Source organism: Bufo gargarizans, chromosome 6, assembly GCF_014858855.1.
Source record: "Bufo gargarizans isolate SCDJY-AF-19 chromosome 6, ASM1485885v1, whole genome shotgun sequence".
Taxonomy (NCBI): Eukaryota; Metazoa; Chordata; class Amphibia; order Anura; family Bufonidae; genus Bufo; species Bufo gargarizans.
This window is the reverse complement of record NC_058085.1, coordinates 242,422,648-242,441,838: the sequence shown is the minus strand read 5'-3', so window position 1 is coordinate 242,441,838 and position 19,191 is coordinate 242,422,648. Positions and strand designations below refer to the sequence as shown.

General features: G+C 47.1%; 1 protein-coding gene across 3 annotated transcripts in view; it reads right to left on the bottom strand.

Moving 5' to 3' along the window:
- The window catches only part of LOC122941323 (zinc finger protein 883-like), a 56,489-nt gene that overhangs the window by 2,507 nt on the left and 34,791 nt on the right, over positions 1-19,191 (bottom strand). The window lies entirely within an intron of this gene.

Below are 19,191 nucleotides of genomic sequence, written 5' to 3'. Positions count from 1 at the left end.
TAGCGTTAAGTCCCGTGCTACATTGAGAAACCTTGACGGGGTGCGCGGAGAAAGGTTTAAATACCCCCCTCCCACCACCAAACACCAGTGCTTCCAAAATACCAGAGTAAAGGGTGGTGGATACACACGTGAAAAAAATAAATAAATAGGAGAAGATATTTCTTCATATCAGCCCCCAAGTAACGAACAGGGAGGGAAATACGGGCCGTCGTGGTGATCTCATGGAAAATGAATTACCGGTAAGTACTAATTCCAGCTTTCCATAGCATCACCACGATGGCCACACAAGGAGGTATATCAAATATGAATTTAAGGGGGGGGACAGAGACTGAAGGACTTTTTGTCCAAAAGACATATCAGTCTTTTTGAAAAGGTCAAATCTATAATGCTTGGCGAAGGTATGGATGCTGGACCAAGTGGCTGCCTTACAGATCTCCTCAAGGGAGACACCCGCTCTTTCTGCTTGAGAAGACGACATTGCCATAGTACAGTGAGCTCTGATATTATCAGGGCAAGAAAGATTCTGTAAGGAATAACAAGAAGCAATGGTAGCTTTAATCTATCTGGCAATGGAGGACTTGGAAACTTTCTGACCCTTGTTTCTTCCTCCAAACTGGATAAAAGAGGCAGTCTGACTTCCTAAAGTCTTTTGTGGTCTCTAAGTAATCAAGGACTGCCCGTCTAACATCAAGCGAATGAAGGGTAGATTCCCAATCATTAGATGGGTTGTTAAACAATGAAGGTAGAGTGATCTCCTGGTCTTTATGAAACTTCGAGACTACTTTCGGTAGAAAACACGGATCTAGTTTTAGAATTATCCTATCGTCCAGGACCTGTAGGTAGGGTTCTCTAATTAATAGTGCTTGTAGCTCACTGATTCTTCTGGCTGAGGTGATGGCAACTAGGAATGCAGTTTTCTAGGATTTTAGTTTCAAAGAGCAGTCACTCAGAGGCTCAAATGGAGGATGTGATAGTCCCCTAAGGACAATATTCAAATCCCAGGTAGGGACCTGAGACCTTAGAGTCGGACGTAACCTCGTTATCGCCTTCATGAATCGCCTTATCTACCTATGGTTCGCCAGTTCGGTGTTGTAAAAGCAACTGAGGGCTGATACCTGTACCTTGAGTGTGGATGGTCTCAATCCCATGTCAAATCCTTTTTGTAAAAAGTCCAGAATCATTTGGATGTTTGGAGCTGAGGTATTTGGCGAGGGCGAACCAGACCACGAGCAGAACAGTTTCCAAATCTTCAGGTATATTGAAAAGGTGACTTTCTTTCTGGAAGCTTTTAGGGTTGAAATTACTGCATCCGATAGTCCCTGATGCTTTAGAATTTGGGTCTCAGGATCCAGGCTGCTAGGTTGAGGAAGTCCGGGTCTGGGTGTAGAATCGGACCTTGGTGAAGGATCTCTCGTCTCTTTGGTAGAATCCAAGGATCCTCGCTGGCAAGGTTCCACAAGATTGGGAACCAGCTCTTTGGCCAGTAGGGTGTTACTAGTATGACTGAAGTACTGTCCTGTATGATTTTCTGTACCACCCTCGGTATTAGCAGAAGAGGAGGGAACGCATAATGAAGACCTCGATTCCATCTGAAAGAGAAAGCATCCAGAAATCTCGGGCTGTCTCTGGGATCTAGGGAACAAAAAAACTGGCAATTTTGAGTTTACCCCAGTGGCTAAGAGATCTATAGCTGGTCTCCCCCACTTGTCCGATATCATCAGGAAGACTTCCTTGTTTAAGGACCATTCTGAGTGGTCTATCTTTGCCCGGCTGAGGTAGTCTGCTTCCACATTTAGGGACCCCTTTAGGTGGACTGCAGACACTGAATGAACATTCGCTTCTGCCCAGGTGAATATCCTTGCAGACAAATCCAGCAGGCTGCTCGATCCTGTGCCTCCCTGATGATTTAAATATCTTATCACTGTCGTATTGTCTGACAGGACTCTTACGTGATGGCCTTGAAGATGAATCTTGGCTTGCTTTAGAGTTTCCCAGACTGCCATCAATTCTCGAAAATTTGACGACTGGAGACTGAATGATTTTGGCCAGACTCCTTGGTAGTAAACATCTCCGACCTTTGCTCCCCAGCCATACTGGCTTGCATCCTTGGTGATCTGGGCATAGGGATTCTTTGACCACATCACCCCCTTGGAGATATTGAGCCTGTTTTTCCACCAAAGGAGGGAGGTTTTTATCCTTTGAGGGATGATCACCCTTTGGTCTAGGGAAGATTCCCTTCTGTCCCAGACCCTGAGGATCCACATCTGCAGGGTTCGGAAATGGATCTGACACCACTGAACGGATGGTATGCAGGATGTGAGGATCCCCAAGAGACTTATTGAGTCTCTGATGGAGTAGAACATCTTTGAGTTGAAGATAGAGATTCTCTTTTGGATGTCCTGTATCTTGCTTAGAGGTAAACAGGTTATCTGTCTCTGGGAATCCAGAATAACCCCCAGGAACTGGATCTTTGTTGTCGGTTCTAACTGTGATTTTCCCATGTTGATCAACCAACCCAATCCCTCTAGGGTCTGACGGAAAAAATTCAGATCTCTCTGCAGGAGAAGAGCAGAACTGTTTGAGATCAGAAAATCATATAAGTACGGAAAAACTGTCAGACCTTCCTTCCTTAGATAGGCAACTACCTCGATCATTAGTTTTGTGAAAACTTGAGGGGCAGAGGATATGCCGAAGGGGAGAGAGGTGAATTGATAATGGAGAATTCTGCCCAGATGGTCTCTGACCGCGAACCTTAGGAACCGTTGAGAGCTGGGATGTATCGGGACGTGATAGTAGGCGTCGGTCAGATCGACCAAGCACATTACTGAATTGTTCTGGAGCAGAGGAACTATGGATCTTAGGGTCTCCATCCTGAATTTTTGATAGGTAATGTACTTGTTCAGGCGTTTTAAGTTTATTATTGTGCAATAGGATCCCTCCTTCTTTTTCACTAGGAAGAGGTTTGAATAGAACCCCTTTCCCTGTTCGGATCGTGGTACTTCCGCCACTACCCCTTTTGCGAGTAGTTCTCGAATGCCCAAGTGAATAGGATGATTGGGGTCTGGGACCGCAACCTTGGTGACTATAAATCTTTTTGGGGGAGAATCCGAGAACTGTATTCTGTATCCTGACTCTACAATCCTCAGAGCCCAGTAGTTTGAGGATATTTCCTCCCAACGGGGAAAAAACATCTTCAATCTCCCCCCTACCCTGATGTCACTGGTTTTCATTTTTTGGGGGGCAGAGGCGGGAGCCTTACCCCTCCCCCCTTTGGGATAACTGAAACGGCCTGACTTGCCCTTAGCATGGTATTGATTACTTTGGTTGGAAGGGGCACGAAAGGGATACTTCTTCCTATAGACTTTTTCCTCCGGGAACCCCTTCTTTTTATTGGAGGCCTTTTGTAAGATTTTTTCTAATTCTGGGCCGAAGACATACTCCCCAGAAAAGGGAATGCCACATAGTCTGGATTTTGACACTTTATCACCCGACCAGCATTTAACCCACAAGGCACGGCGAGATGCATTGGACAGACCCGCATCCCTTGCTGCAAAACGTACCGACTCCGCGGAGGCGTCCGCTAAAAAAGCTGTAGCAGATTTTAAGAGGGGAATAGCACTCAAAATCTCATTTGTTGAGGAATCGCTGGAAGCCCTATTTTCTAACTCTGAGAGCCAGACAAACATAGATCTGGCAACTGATGTGGCTGCTATGTTTGATTTAAGCGTGAACATGGCCGCCTCCCAGGACCTTTTCAATAGGCCGTCAGCCTTCCTATCCAACGGATCTTTGAGCTGAGAGGCATCTTCAAATGGTAGGCTGTTTTTTTTATTGACCCTAGCTACCTGGGCGTCAATTTTAGGGATGGTATTAAAGGTCCTAGCTTCTTCCTGATCAAAAAGAAGCCGGTTTTGGAAGGATCTGGCAACTCCTAGCCGTTTCTCCGGATCTGCCCATTCATCCAAAATCATCCCCTTGATGTTATCGTTAATAGGGAAGACTTTGGACTTCTTCACCCTGAGACCTCCGAACATCTCTTCTTGTACTGATGGAGTAGAAGGCACCTCTTCTACCCCCATAGTAGCCCTGACGGCTTTTAAAAGCTCGGGCATATCCTCAGAAGAGAAATAAAATGTCCTTCTGTTCTCTGAAAATCTTCATCCTCCATATATCTAGAAGAGGAAGCCGAACCACCATAAACTTCAGAATCCGATGAAATATAATCGTCTGATCTGTAGCGTTTGGTGGGGGGCTCCGTAACAACGGGTTTCTCTGTTTGAAGTGTAGAAAGGGCTGCAAAGGAGGATTTAATCAAATATAATCGTCTGATCTGTAGCATTTGGCGGGGCGCTCCGTAACAATGAGTTTCTCTGTTTGAAGTGTAGAAAGGGCAGCAAAGGAGGATTTAATCTCTTCATGCATCATAGATTTAATTTCGTCCATGAGGGACTGCTGTTCCTCACGGACAATTTTAAAAATGTAGTCCCCGCACAACTTCTTAGGGTGGTCATCAGGTAATTGTTTAAGGCATGAAATACACTTTGAGGGCTTCTTGGGCTTTCTCAGAGAATCCTTAGCAGTCTGAAACAGCCAAGAAAAACCCCCATTAAATCCAGGGAAAAATACCCACAATAGTGTGCCCAGGTGAGAGAGGAAGAAAACTCTCCCCTATGGGGAACTTACGGACGGCAGGGTAGAGGCCTCAGCGTGTTCGGACGCAGACATCCTGAAGGATAGCCAGAGAGGGTAAGCACTCACCGCAGGACGCTGCAGCAGGAGGATCCATTTGAATTCTCCCGCCTCCCGAAGCCGGCCGCGTCACTTCCGGAAACGTTACAGCTAACTGGAAGTGACAAATTTGTATAGCGCCGCATGGCGCTGGACGCACAACCCGGCATGGCTTAGGTAAACCAGCGGGGGTTCTGTGCTCCGGGAGCAGGCCCCAGATCAACCGGAGGCGAGTCTCTCCCTTTCCCCCCTGCCCGGCGTTAGTACGAGACCGAGGGCTGACAGGGGGGGTCCCGCGGAAGCAGGTACGCGATTCCATATCCACTTCAGGACCTTCATCTCCATGGCGGCTGCACATGGAGACCTTTCTCCGCCCCTGTCCTCTGTAGGGACAGGAAACACTGGTGTTTGGTGGTGGGAGGGGGGTATATAAACCTTTCTCTGCTTCCTGCCCCTACAGAGGTCAGGGGTCAATCTCCTTGTATGGCCGTCGTGGTGATGCTATGGAAAGTCTCATTTTAATATCAATGTGACGGTTTAGTCATATATTGTCAAATGCATTAACCATTCTACAATGCACCATTTTCAGTGATTTAGTATTTCTTATAGCTTTATCTGCACATTTGGCTATTCTGTGTAGGATGTTTTTGTGGTACGTGTGGTCCGCTGCCGGCATCCTTCATTGTATGCAATTTTGCTGGGGATTGCGGTTAGCAACGTATCACATGTGCCGGATTTGCTTCCCCGGTTACAAATGCGCAACAGCATTTGGGGTCTTGAGCATTTTCTGCCATCAAAGACCACTTTATTCTGTGATTTTGTTTGCATATGTATGTCAAGATGTGGGGCAACCTCAGGTTTGAATGTGCCTTGATTTTGATCTATGGGTAACAGTCAGGTGCACCTGGGTAGCCTGCGTCACATGAGCCAGTCATAGGTGGGACTCACAGCCTCCTCCCATTGTATGTGTGATTTCATGCTAGAGGTAACTGGGAGCTGCTGGCTGTGTGTCAGACCTTATGCTCCTATCAGTAACTACCCATACGGGATAGGTAGGTTATCATTAGGTCCCGTGCCACATTGAGATCTTGACGGGGTGCGTAGGCTCCGGTATGTTCTTGATATAAGAATATATTATCAAAAGTCTAATTTTAATATCAGTGTGAGAGTTTACCCATATGTTGTCAATTGCTTTTACCATTGTAGTGCACCATTTTCAGTCATTTAGGAAGAAGAAAAGCCCCTGATGTGGGGAGCCAGTACCAAACCGAAAAGAGTATATGCCCAGCTACCACTAGGAAGCGACACTAGTTACAGTGCTTCAGACAAAAAAAGAAAAAATACCTAAATTAAGGAGCCCAAAAAAATTTTAGTTGCCAAATCGAAACAGAAAAAAAAAACAAAAAAAAACAAACACCAAAAAAAGTTGTGTGCATTTCGCATTTTATGAAACGTTCGGCCCATAATAGAACACTCCTATGTCCTATCCTATTTTTTGGGGTGACAAGGTGACTATAAAATGGCGAATCGCATGTTTTTTATTTATTTCTGTTACGGCGCTCACCGCATAGGAGACTTACTTAATAATTTAATAATTTGGACTTTACGGACGCAGCGCTATGTAATATGTTTATTTATTTATTGTTTATATATTTTATATGTAAAATTGGGAAAGGGGGGATTCAAACGTAATATTTTAGGGTACTTTCACACTAGCGTTTTTCTTTTCCGGCATAAAGTTCCATCACAGGGGTTCTATACTGGAAAAGAACTGACCAGGCATATCCCTATGCATTCTGAATGGAGAGTAATCCGTTCAGGATCCATCAGGTTGTCTTAAGTTCAGTCATTTTGACTAATCAGGCATGTTAAGTATTTATCTCTGGCCAAAAAAACTGAAGGACCTGCCGGAATGCCTTTTTTCCCCCATTGGAATGTATTAGTGCCGGATCTGGCATTCAAAATACCGGAATGCCGGATCCGTCCTTCCGGTCTGCGCATATAAAAAGATACAAGACGGATCCGTCTGTCTGCATGACAAGCAGAGAGATGGATTCGTTCTTGCAATGCATTTGTGAAATGGATCCGCATCCGGATGCGTCTCACAAATGCTTTCAGTCACATGCAGATCGGCGGACCCGGTGGGAAGTTCCGACGACGGAACTGCTTGCCGGATCACAAGCGTGAAAGTAGCCTTAGGCCTCTTTCAGACGGGCGTCACGTTTTGGCTCCGGATGCGTCCCCGGTGCATTGTGGCAAACTCACGCGGGTAGGTACGCTATTTCAGTCAGTTTTGACTGCGATTGCGTTCCGTTGTTCAGAAAAGGACCTGTGGTGACGGCACTGCGCTCATCACATGGTTCATCACATGATCCCATCACCATGGCAATGGACCATGTGATGAGCTCAGTGACATCACCACAGGTCCTTAGACAGGTCCTGAAGAAAGAACAGGAGACCGGCAGCTACGCAATCAATTGGAGGAGGGGAGGTTAATTTTTTTTTAACCCTCATTGGCACTGAGCCACCGAAGTTTATTATACTGGGGTGTGGGGGGGGGGGGGGGGCACTGCGCCACCAAAGAAGATAACTGACCTGTTAATACAAATACAGGAGGCGTGTGCCGGAATCAAATAGCCGGCACCCGACCTCTATGACAGGGAGCTGCGATCCGCTGCAATTAACCCCTCAGGTACCGCACCTTAAGGGGTTAACTGCAGCGGATCGCAGCTCCCTGTCATAAAGGTCGGGTGACGGCTATTTGATTCCAGCACCCGCCTCCTGAATTTGTATTAACAGGTCAGTTATGTTCATTGGTGTCGCAAATGGCGACAAGACTAAAAAGTCTTGTCGCCATTTGTAAATTCTAAGTCGCATTGGCGACCGTTTTGGTCGCCATCTGGAGCCCTGAGTTAAACAAAAAGGTTGGCTCCGCCCAGGTGGGCTATACCCTCTCCACAGCCACTAGGCTAATCAGTTTGTACCAATAGCAATAGTAGAGAGAAACAAAAGCTTAGAACCAACATGTCCTGGACTGGGGATAAAACGAAAACAGCAGCCCGGTGACAGGAAGAGAAATTAAAACAAGGGGTGGGATCTGTGTCCCCCAATGAATTGAACGAGAAAGAGAATTTACGGTAAGCAAAAATATTGAATTTTCTCGTTAATGTCATTGGGGGACACAGCATCATGGCACATCCCAAAGCAGTCCCCGAGGGTGGAAGGAAATCTCATGCAAAAAGTTGGACGCACAGGTGCTGGAGAAACCTGTGCCCCAACCAGACCAAGAGAGGCCACAGCATGAAATGGATCCAAAGAAAGCATGAAATGGTTCCAAAGAAAAATATGGGAGACCCTCAGGATCCCAAGGACAAGTGCCTGGGAAACAAAGCCTGCAACAAGGAACAAGGTAAACACCCAGTTCCACCCAAGGTGGAAAAAATAAAGCGCTAGAGGATAGGGAGCAGGGCTGAATGTCCTGCACTAGGACCAAGGACTGAACAAGTGTGCACTAGAGAGCCCAAGGAAGGATCCGGACGAACCAGGGCTCTCCCTGAAGAAACAGGAGAGCAGCACAGCAACCTCTGTTGTTAAAGATCTAGTGCTTTACATATAGAAGGATGCTCCAGGAGGAGAATCCATAAGAGGACATACTCAAAAAGAAAAAATAGACTATGAGGGTGCCTGGCAGGAGAGAAAATGTCTGAAAAAAGAACAGAAGCAGTCCTTAACCAAGGAAAAAACTTCCTGGAAACAGGATGAAAGACCCTGTGTACCACCCCTCAGCAAAAGGAAGGCAATTCAGAAGGCCTGGAAGCAAAGGGACCAGACCAGTAAGAGGACCCAGCGAGGAAAAACTCTAAATGGTCTCAGACCAAAAACACGGCATGTCCGTGGCCAACCCATGTAAAGGCCAGGGTAGAGCGGTAACAAGGAAGTAGGGGTGGGCGATATGGCCTAAAATCTATATTGTGATATAATTTTAAGCATGTGCGATATATATCGCAATATACAGTACAGACCAAAGGTTTGGACACAACTTCTCATTCAAAGAGTTTTCTTTATTTATATGACTAGGAAAATTGTAGATTCACACTGAAGGCATCAAAACTATGAATTAACACATGTGAAATTATATACATAACAAAAAAGTGTGAAACAATTGAAAATATGTCATATTCTAGGTTCTTATAAGTAGTCACCATTTGCTTTGATTACTGCTTTGCACATTCTTGGTATTCTCTTGATGAGCTTCAAGAGGTAGTCACCTGAAATGGTTTTCACTTCACAGGTGTGCCCTGTCAGGTTTAATAAGTGGGATTTCTTGCCTTATAAATGGGGTTGGGACCATCAGTTGCGTTGTGGAGAAGTCAAGTGGATACACAGCTGATGGTCCTACTAAATAGACTGTTAGAATTTGTATTATGGCAAGAAAAAAGCAGCCAAGTAAAGAAAAACTAGTGGCGATCATTACTTTAAGAAATGAAGGTCAGTCAGTCCCAAAAATTGGGAAAACTTTGAAAGTGTCCCCAAGTGCAATCACAAAAACCATCAAGCTCTACAAAGAAACTAGCTCAGATGCGGACTGCCCCAGGAAAGGAAGACCAAGAGTCACCTCTGCTGCGGAGGATAAGTTCATCCGAGTCACCAGCCTCAGAAATCGCAGGTTAACAGCAGCTCAGATTAGAGACCAGGTCAATGCCACACAGAGTTCTAGCAGCAGACACATCTCTAGAACAACTGTTAAGAGGAGGTTTTGTGAATCAGGCCTTCATGGTAGAATATCTGCTAGGAAACCACTGCTAAGGACAGGCAACAAGCAGAAGAGACTTGTTTGGGCTAAAGAACACAAGGAATTGACATTAGACCAGTGGAAATCTGTGCTTTGGTCTAATGAGTCAAAATTTGAGACCTTTGGTTCCAACCACCGTGTCTTTGTGCGACGCAGAAAAGGTGAACGGATGGACTCTACATGCCTGGTTCCCACCGTGAAGCATGGAGGAGGAGGTGTGATGGTGTGGGGGTGCTTTGCTGGTGACACTGTTGGGGATTTATTCAAAATTGAAGGCATACGGAACCAGCATGGCTACCACAGCATCTTGCAGCGGCATGCTATTCCATCCAGTTTGCGTTTAGTTGGACCATCATTTATTTTTCAGCAGGACAATGACCCCAAACACACCTCCAGACTGTGTAAGGGCTATTTGACTATGAAGGAGAGTGATGGGGTGCTGCGCCAGATGACCTGGCCTCCACAGTCACCGGACCTGAACCCAATCGAGATGGTTTGGGGTGAGCTGGACCGCAGAGTGAAGGCAAAAGAGCCAACAAGTGCTAAGCATCTCTGGGAACACCTTCAAGACTGTTGGAAGACCATTTGAGGTGACTACCTCTTGAAGCTCATCGAGAGAATGCCAAGAGTGTGCAAAGCAGTAATCAAAGCAAAAGGTGGCTACTTTAAAGAACCTAGAATATGACATATTTTCAGTTGTTTCACACTTTTTTTTATGTATATAATTCTACATGTGTTAATTCATAGTTTTGATGCCTTCAGTGTGAATTTACAATTTTCATAGTCATATAATACTTCGAAGAGGGGGAGTAGAAGGGAGGGGCTGTGGCCACTGCGCCACCAATGAATATAGTTAAAATGCCCGAATACAAACGTAGCCTGCATGTGCCGGCCATATCCCATACCTGGCCTCTATTACTGTGCACCGTGATCCGCCGCAATTAACCCCTCAGGACCTGAGGGTTTAATTGCGGCAGATCACGGTGCGCAGTAATAGAGGCTGGGTATTGGATATAGCCGGCACATGTAGGCTACGTTTATGTTCGGGCATATTAACTATATTCATTGTATTCAGTCCCTCCCCTCCCCTCTGTTCTCATTGGCTGCACAGTGGCCACAGTCCCTCCCATCCTCCTCCTAGTCTGTTCTCATTGGTGGTCAGCGGCAGTTGCACACAGTGGGAAGGGAGGGACTCCCTCCATCTCCACTGTGCCGTCTCACAAGAACATGGTGAGTGCCGAGAGTAGCGCATGCCATGTTCTATTGCGATCTGGCGATATAAACGAAATCTCTATCGTTGGCCAGATTTATATCTATTATATTGCATATCGTCTACATCACCCACCCCTACAAGGAAGCACTGGAGCCTAAACGATTGAGAGAAATCATAGCAAGGACTCACCACCATGGGAAGGGAGCAAGCCTCCTTCCACAGCAAGGCAGGTGGGAAAAGAGAAGCACCTTATGAGAAGGTGGAAACTCCATCCTGCTAGAGAAAGCAGCCAACCCCTGGGGGAGGAAAGGTCCTAGGTAATGGCCAGGAGAAGAGAACGTAAAGACCTGCTTCCCATAAAAAGGAAGTGAGGATCAAGCCTCTGAAAAACTAACAAAATATTGCTGTGATATGTAAGACCAGAGCTATCCCTGGCCACATGAAGTCTCAGGGAAAAGAAAACCAGTAGCAGGCGCTGGTAATAGAAGCAGAGACACACTCGTCTGAGAGATATTGGAGTAAAAGGGTGAGGACTCCACACAGGAGGAAAAGTTCTCAAAATGAGGGAAAGCTCCATCTCAAAAGTGACCAATACGATGTAAATTGAAAACCGTAGCAATAAACGCCCAGATACCAGGTACTTGACCTGGGGAAACGGGTGTGACGGAATGGTGTGTCCGCCTGCGGTCCTGCTCCTATCTGACCCCCTGGTTGGTGATGTCTCGGACGTCTGCGGAGGGGATGGGGCACCCACGTTGGAGATCAGCCCGACTGCCGAGTGGCCCGGCCTTCTTGGTACAATCTGTTGCGCCCTGGAATCACTCACCAGACGTTGCTGTATGACTTGAAACAGGGACTGACTGATTTATTTAGGGTCTTGGACACATGCATTTATACACACACTGCAAGCCTTCTGTAACCCTAGACATGTCCAGGCTTGAATCAGACCATCGGATTTGCATACAGATGGCCTTCTTACAATCTCAGATTACACACCCCTGGAGAGGTGAGGTACACAGTAATTAGCATACAATTGCATTTCAACCAGGCCATTCCAATCCTTACAACAAAGGGAAAAAATAATACATTTAAAAGCACAACACCAGTAACCAAATCTAGCACGAAATAAGATGTCCATACACTTAAACGCACAACCGAAATATAAAAGGAAGGAAAATGGTCTTTCAAATTGTCTGAGTTATTAGTCACGTGGCCCGCTGGACGGCACGCTCAGGGCCGTTTCGTGACATTTCTCCCCCCCAATAAAGTCCGACGGACACGGTTGGACCCCAACGGGTCGAATAGGGGGAGTCGGTGAGCTCGGGTCTCCGGGTTCCCGGGCAGATTGCCGCGATAGTCCATCAGCATTCCCATTCTGAGACCCGGGCCGGTACTGGACCGTAAAATTAAATGGTTGGAGGGCCAGGCTCCACCGCAACAGGCGTCCGTTTTCCCCCGCCAGCCGGTTGAGCCACACCAGTGGATTGTGGTCGGTCATAACGGTGAAGGACCGCCCATAAACATATGGCTGAAATTTCCTCAGGGCCCAGACCAAGGCCAAACACTCCTTCTCCATCGCGGCGTATCCCACCTCCCGGGGTAAGAGTTTGCGGCTGATGTACGCCACCGGATGATCCCCCCCGTCGTCCCCCACTTGGCTTAGCACGGCTCCCAGTCCGAACATTGAGGCGTCTGTATGGACGATAAAACGTTTGTTATAATTCGGAGCTGCTAAGAGGGGGGCTTGGGTTAGGGCGGTTTTCAGCTTCTGGAAGGCTGCTTCACACTCCGGGGACCACAGGACTTGGCGGGGTAGGGATTTCTTGGTCAGGTCTGTCAGGGGTTTGGCGAGGTCGCTGTAGTGGGGGGCAAACTTCCTGTAGTACCCCGCGGTGCCCAAGAAGGCGAGGACCTGGATTCTTGGTCACGGGGGTGGGCCATTCTAGAATGGCTTCTACCTTGGCGGGTTCTGGTCGCTGGGTCCCACAGCCCACCCGGTGGCCGAGGTACTGCACCTCGGACATCCCTATTTTACATTTTTCCGGTTTAAGGGTCAGGTTGGCGTCCCTGATTCGATCTAATACCACCCCCAGATGGTGGAGGTGTTCCTCCCAGGTCTGGCTGTATATGGCTATGTCGTCCAGGTACGCGTAAGCGAACTCCTGTAGGCCATCGAGGAGGCGATCGATTAACCGCTGAAAGGTGGCCTGGAGCGTTCTTCATCCCGAACGGCATGACCCGGAATTGGTACAGGCCGAACGGGGTGATGAAGGCCGACTTCGGGGTCGCCTCCTCTGCAAGGGGAATCTGCCAGTACCCCTTGCACAGATCGACGGTGGTCAAGAAATGGCCCTGGGAGATCTTGTCTAACAGCTCGTCGACTCGGGGCATGGGGTAAGCATCAGTGATGGTGCAGTCGTTTAACCTCCGGTAGTCGACGCAAAACCGAGTGGTACCGTCCTTTTTGGGGACCAGGACTACGGGCGATGCCCAGGGACTGGCCGAAGGCTCGATCACCCCCAGCTCCAGCATTTCAGCCCGCATGGGTTCGCGTACTGCCTCCGGGAGTCTGTATGCTGGTTGCCGGAGGGGTCTCTGGCCGGAGGTTTCTACTTGGTGCACGGTCCGGCTGGTATAGTCGGGGAGGGCAGAAAAGATCTCTTGGCGGTCTTGGAGCAGCTGCCTAACCTGTGCCTGTTTATGGGGTCCCAACTCCTCCCCCAGCTGCACCTGCGCTACCCCTGAGGGCTGACTATCTAACCCGGGAAGCTCTATCAGGGGAAACTGTTCTGCCTCCTCGGTGGCTGGAGCGCAGATGGCCGACACCGTCTCCGGGCGCTCGTGGTAGGCCTTGAGCATGTTGACATGGAACGTCTGCTGAATCCTGGTGTCGGTACAGCTGACAACCACATAGGTGGTTTCTCCCACTTGGGTTACCACCCAATAAGGGCCCTGCCAGGACGCCTGCAGCTTATTCTGCCGCTGTGGCTTTAACACCAGGACTTTCTGCCCCACGAGGAACGAGCGGCTGCGGGCAGAGCGGTCGTACCATGCCTTCTGCTGGGCCTGAGCTGCCTGCATGTTCCCCTGAACTAATTCTGTGAGTTCGGTCAACTTACAGGCGAGAATCCCGACCCAAGCAGAACGTTGAACCTCGTGTATTTGGCACGACCGCTCAAAGTCATGGAGGAAGCTCTCGATCTCTTCCTCCGCCTCGTTAAAAGTCTTGAAGACCTGGAAGGGTACTTTCCGGGCCGCTGGTCTCTCGGGGTTGGGGCTCTCCACTCTCTGGTACTGGATTTCTGCCAGCCGTAGCTCATGCTGGCGCACCCTCTCCCGCTCTTCCTCTTGAGCGATTTCTTGGACAATCTTGTGGAAGGTGGCTTCCGTCGGGGCTTCTCCGTAAGCCGCTGCCCGCTGCTGTACCTTTTTCTGGAAGGAATTTTCAGAGATGGGTGCCTGGGAGGGGGTCGGTGGTGGGGGTACGGGCGCGGCCCTCTCCCGCTGATCCATGTCCATTAGCTCTTCGACCAGAGCATCCTTGGTTTTTGAGCCCGCAGTCCCTCCACGGTTCTCCAGCAGATCTCGCAGAGTGTCTCGTTTACAGTGTCTCACAATGTGTTGCGCCCTGGAATCACTCACCAGACGTTGCTGTATGACTTGAAACAGGGACTGACTGATTTATTTAGGGTCTTGGACACATGCATTTATACACACACTGCAAGCCTTCTGTAACCCTAGACATGTCCAGGCTTGAATCAGACCATCGGATTTGCATACAGATGGCCTTCTTACAACCTCAGATTACACACCCCTGGAGAGGTGAGGTACACAGTAATTAGCATACAATTGCATTTCAACCAGGCCATTCTAATTCTTACAACAAAGGGAAAAAATAATACATTTAAAAGCACAACACCAGTAACCAAATCTAGCACGAAATAAGATGTCCATACACTTAAACGCACAACCGAAATATAAAAGGAAGGAAAATGGTCTTTCAAATTGTCTGAGCTATTAGTCACGTGGCCCGCTGGACGGCACGCTCAGGGCCGTTTCGTGACAACGGGAAGAGGATAGAATCTCAAGAAGGCAACAAGCCTATGGGGACCCACTAGAAAAAAAAAAAAAAAAAACAGGCCCAAAAAAGGATGTGCGGTCAGAGATACCGTGAGTAGCTTCCCCAGAGGGAATCGGCCAGCTAGATGGTGAAAGAATCATTGGGGCAGGGACTCCAAGTAGGAATACCCAGTCAGAGGCTCAAGAAGGAAAAAGAAATGTATCCACCCTAGGGGAAAAAACATTGGCCATGGTAATGGATACCCAACACCCTCCTAAGTGCAGTGACTAGCAATCTGTATAACACTGTCCCAGAAGGGGCAAGTACAGCACCCTGGATTTTGTTAAAGAATCACCAGAAATCCATATCTCAGAAAGTATACAGAAGTCGCCAGGGGAAGCCGGGAGAGACTACACTGACATGTAGAAACCAGCTACCAACAGAGCACAATGAAACCCTTAAGGAAGGGGGAAGAAACTGACAGGTGCAGACAACGGCAAGGCCCAAGGAAACGGCACTTCTGTCATGTAGCACCACTAATCAGAGAGCATAAGGGCGTACCGGAACGCCCGGACCATGGGAGAACCACGGGACCACATCCGATACCAGAGCGAGCAGCAGAAAATTCCACCCACCAGGTAGGTGTGTGGAGCTTACTAGTCCTGTCAGAGCCATATCAGAGAGGACGTGCAGCGATGCCCCCGTAATCTGCAGTAGCGGCTGGTGCTCGCATTGCTTCGTACCCCTGCAGGACAGAACATCCAGTGGTGATCCAGGTACTCTGCCAGGACTGGGCTATGTAACTCTGTGAAAATAAAGCAGAGAGGCAGTAACAACAAATGGAGTAATGCGGCTGTGCGGAATCCAGTGGCACTTTATAGGGTTGACAAAGAACGAACTTAGCATGACAGCCAACAACCTGCCCATGGTGGAGGGAGTTTGGTTGTCTGGTGCATAACAGGACTGAGAAGTCTGGAGGCTCTTTTTTCTAGAAACAGAAGTTAGGTGAAAACCAGCACCCACAGAGTTAAAGCCTGTGCTTGGCTGGCATAGGAGGAGGGGCCAAGCAAAAGCCCAGGAAGCGAGGGAAGGGGGCGAGAGAGAATGCGGCCTAGGCATGGAAGAAGCAGAGGCCTCGATTAATGAGGTGGCCGTAAAAGGTGCACCGTCTTTAGGCTGCTTGTAGGGACTGCTGTGGAGGAGCTCGTCTCTCACGCGTCTTCCTCCATTAGCGGTCAGGCTTCGCCCCCCTACTCTTTACTACTTTGAGTTATACCCCACTTGCCAGGTTCACCCACTTTTGTAATCTACCCAAGCACTCACACGGTGATGTTCTTCGCACCATGGTTGTGATGTCCCGCTGACATCATGAGGAGCTCCTGGATAATGAATGTGCACTGTCTATCTATAGATGTCGCACTGCTCAACCACTTATCTGGGCTCCAAAATCCAATTTTTAGGGACCACTACAAGTCTGAAGTCACTTTGCAAGGCTTACATAATAGAAACCACCCAAAAATGACCCCATTCTATAAATTACACCCCTCAAGGTATTCAAAACTGATTTTGCAAACTTCGTTAACCCTTTAGGTGTTGCACAAGAGTTATTGGCAAATGGGGATGAAATTTGAGAATTTAATTTTTTTGCCTAATTTTCCATTTTAACCAATTTTTTCCACTAACAAAGCAAGGGTTAACAGCCAAACAAGACTGTATCTTTATTGCCCTGACTGCCGTTTAAAGAAACACCCCATATGTGGCCGTAAACTACTGTACGGCCACACAGTGGGGAGTAGAGTTAAAGGTGCGCCGTTTTGTTTTTGGAAGGCAGATTTTGCTGGACTGGTTTATTTTTTACACCATGTACCATTTGAAGCCCCCTGATGCACCACTAGAGTAGAAACTCCTTAAAAGTGACCCCATCTAAGAAACTACACCTCTCAAGGTATTCAAAACTGATTTTACATACGTCGTTAACCCTTTAGGTGTTGCACAAGATTTAATGGAAATTAGAAATACAATTTCCAAATTTCACTTTTTTGGCAGATTTTCAATTTTAATATTTTTTTCCAGTTACAAAGCAAGAGTTAACAGCCAAACAAAACTCATTATTTATGGCCCCAATTCTGTAGTTTACAGAAACATCCCATATGTGGTCGTAAACTGCTGTACGGGCACACGGCAGGGCGCAGAAGTAAAGGAATGCCATACGGTTTTTGGAAGGCAGATTTTGCTGGACTGTTTTTTTTGACACCATGTCCCATTTGAAGCCCCCCTGATGCACCCCTAGAGTAGAAACTCTAAAAAAAGTGACCCCATTTTAGAAACTACGGGATAGGGTGGCAGTTTTGTTGGTACTAGTTTAGGGTAAATATGATTTTTGGTTGCTCTATATTACACTTTTTGTGCGGCAAGGTAACAAGAAATACCTTTTTGGCACAGATTTTTTTTTTGTTATTTACAACATTCATCTGACAGGTTAGATCATGTGGTAATTTTATAGAGCAGGTTGTCACGGACGCGGCGATACCTAATATGTATACAATTTTTTTTATTTATGTAAGTTTTACACAATGATTTCATTTTTAAAACAAAAAAGTTTTAGTGTCTCCATAGTCTAAGAGCCATAGTTTTTTCAGTTTTTGGGCGATTATCTTAAGTAGGGTCTCATTTTTTGCGGGATGAGATGACGGTTTGATTGGCACTTGGGGTGCATATGACTTTTTAATCGCTTGCTATTACACTTTTTGTGACGCAAGATGACAAAAAATTGCTTTTTTTACACCGTTTTTATTTTTTTACGGTGGTCACCTGAGGGGTTAGGTCATGTGATATTTTTATAGAGCCGGTCGATACATGCAACTTTTTGGATCACTTATTACTTTTTTTGGGGAAGTAAGGTGGGCAAAATTTCAATTTCATCATAGTTTTTTTTTTTAATGGCGTTCACCGTTCGGGTAAAGTAACATGACCATTTTATAGATCAGGTCGTTACGGACGCGGCGATACCAAACATGTGTAGGGAATTATTATTTTTTCATTTTTAAATCAGTGATAAATGTGTTTTTTGATTTTTACTTTTTTTTCACTTTTTTTTACTTTTTTCTGACCCAGACCCACTTGGTTCTTAAAGATCCAGTGGGTCTGATGTCTGTATAATACAGTACAGTACAATATATATTGTACTGTATTTTACTTACACTGAACAGATCTATGCCTTCAGCACAGATCTGTTCAGCACCATTGACAGCAGGACGCCTGAGAAGGCGTCCTGTTGCCATGGGAACCTTTCCCGTCTGCCACAACTTTGCAGATGGGGAAGGGTGAGGACAGGGCTTCGGGGGGGCTCTCTCCCTCTCCCATCGGGGGGCTGCAAAGGCACAGCAGCCCCCCGATCGGAGAGGGAGGGAGCTCCCTGCGCTGTTAACCTTTTCCATACAGCGGCCCGTACGGACCGCGGTATGGAAAGGGTTAAACGGCTGACATCGCATCACCGATGTCAGCCGTTTATACCAGGGTGCCAGCAATGTGCTGGCACCCTGGTATACCCACTAGACGCCAACGATTATTCAAGGGGAGGCGGGCGGGGGATCGCGATCCCGCCTGCCGCAACCTTTCCCCTGCACCACCCGCCCACATAATATCATTCAGGGGTGCAGGGGGAGGAAAAACACATATTTTGGGCATTATAAAGTTTCTGAAACTGCAAAAAGCGCATCAAACCGCAGGTCTGAATTGACCTGCGGTTTGTTGCAATTGCCGACATGGGGGGGGGGGGGGGGGGGGTCACGGGACCCCACCGCGCATTTAGCCTAGGTGCCTGCCCAATGATTTGAGCAGGCACCTTGTTCCGATCACCGCCCGCCGGGCAGAAGTGATCGGAACAATACATGACGTACCGGTACGTCATGTGTCCTTAAGTACCAGGACATCATGACGTACCGGTACGCCATGTGTCCTGAAGAGGTTAAAAAGTTGGTTTTTAGAAAATTTCTGAGAAATTTCAAGATTTACTTCTAAACTCTTAAGCCTTGTAACATCCCCCAAAATAAAATGTAATTCCCCAAATGATCCTAACATGAAGTAGACATATGGGGAATGTAAAGTAATAACTATTTTGTAGATATTACTATGTATTATAGAAGTAGAGAAATTGAAACTTGGAAATTTGCAAATTTTTCAAAATTTTTGGCAAATTTGGTATTTTTTTTATAAATAAACTTTTTTTTTTTTTTTTACTTCATTTTACCAGTGTCATGAAGTCCAACATGTGACGAAGAAAATCTCAGAATGGCCTGGATAAGTCAAAGCGTTTTAAAGTTATCACCACTTAAAGGGGTATTCTCATCTTTAAGATCATATCTCATATGATCCAACTGATGCCCTCCGTCATTTTTC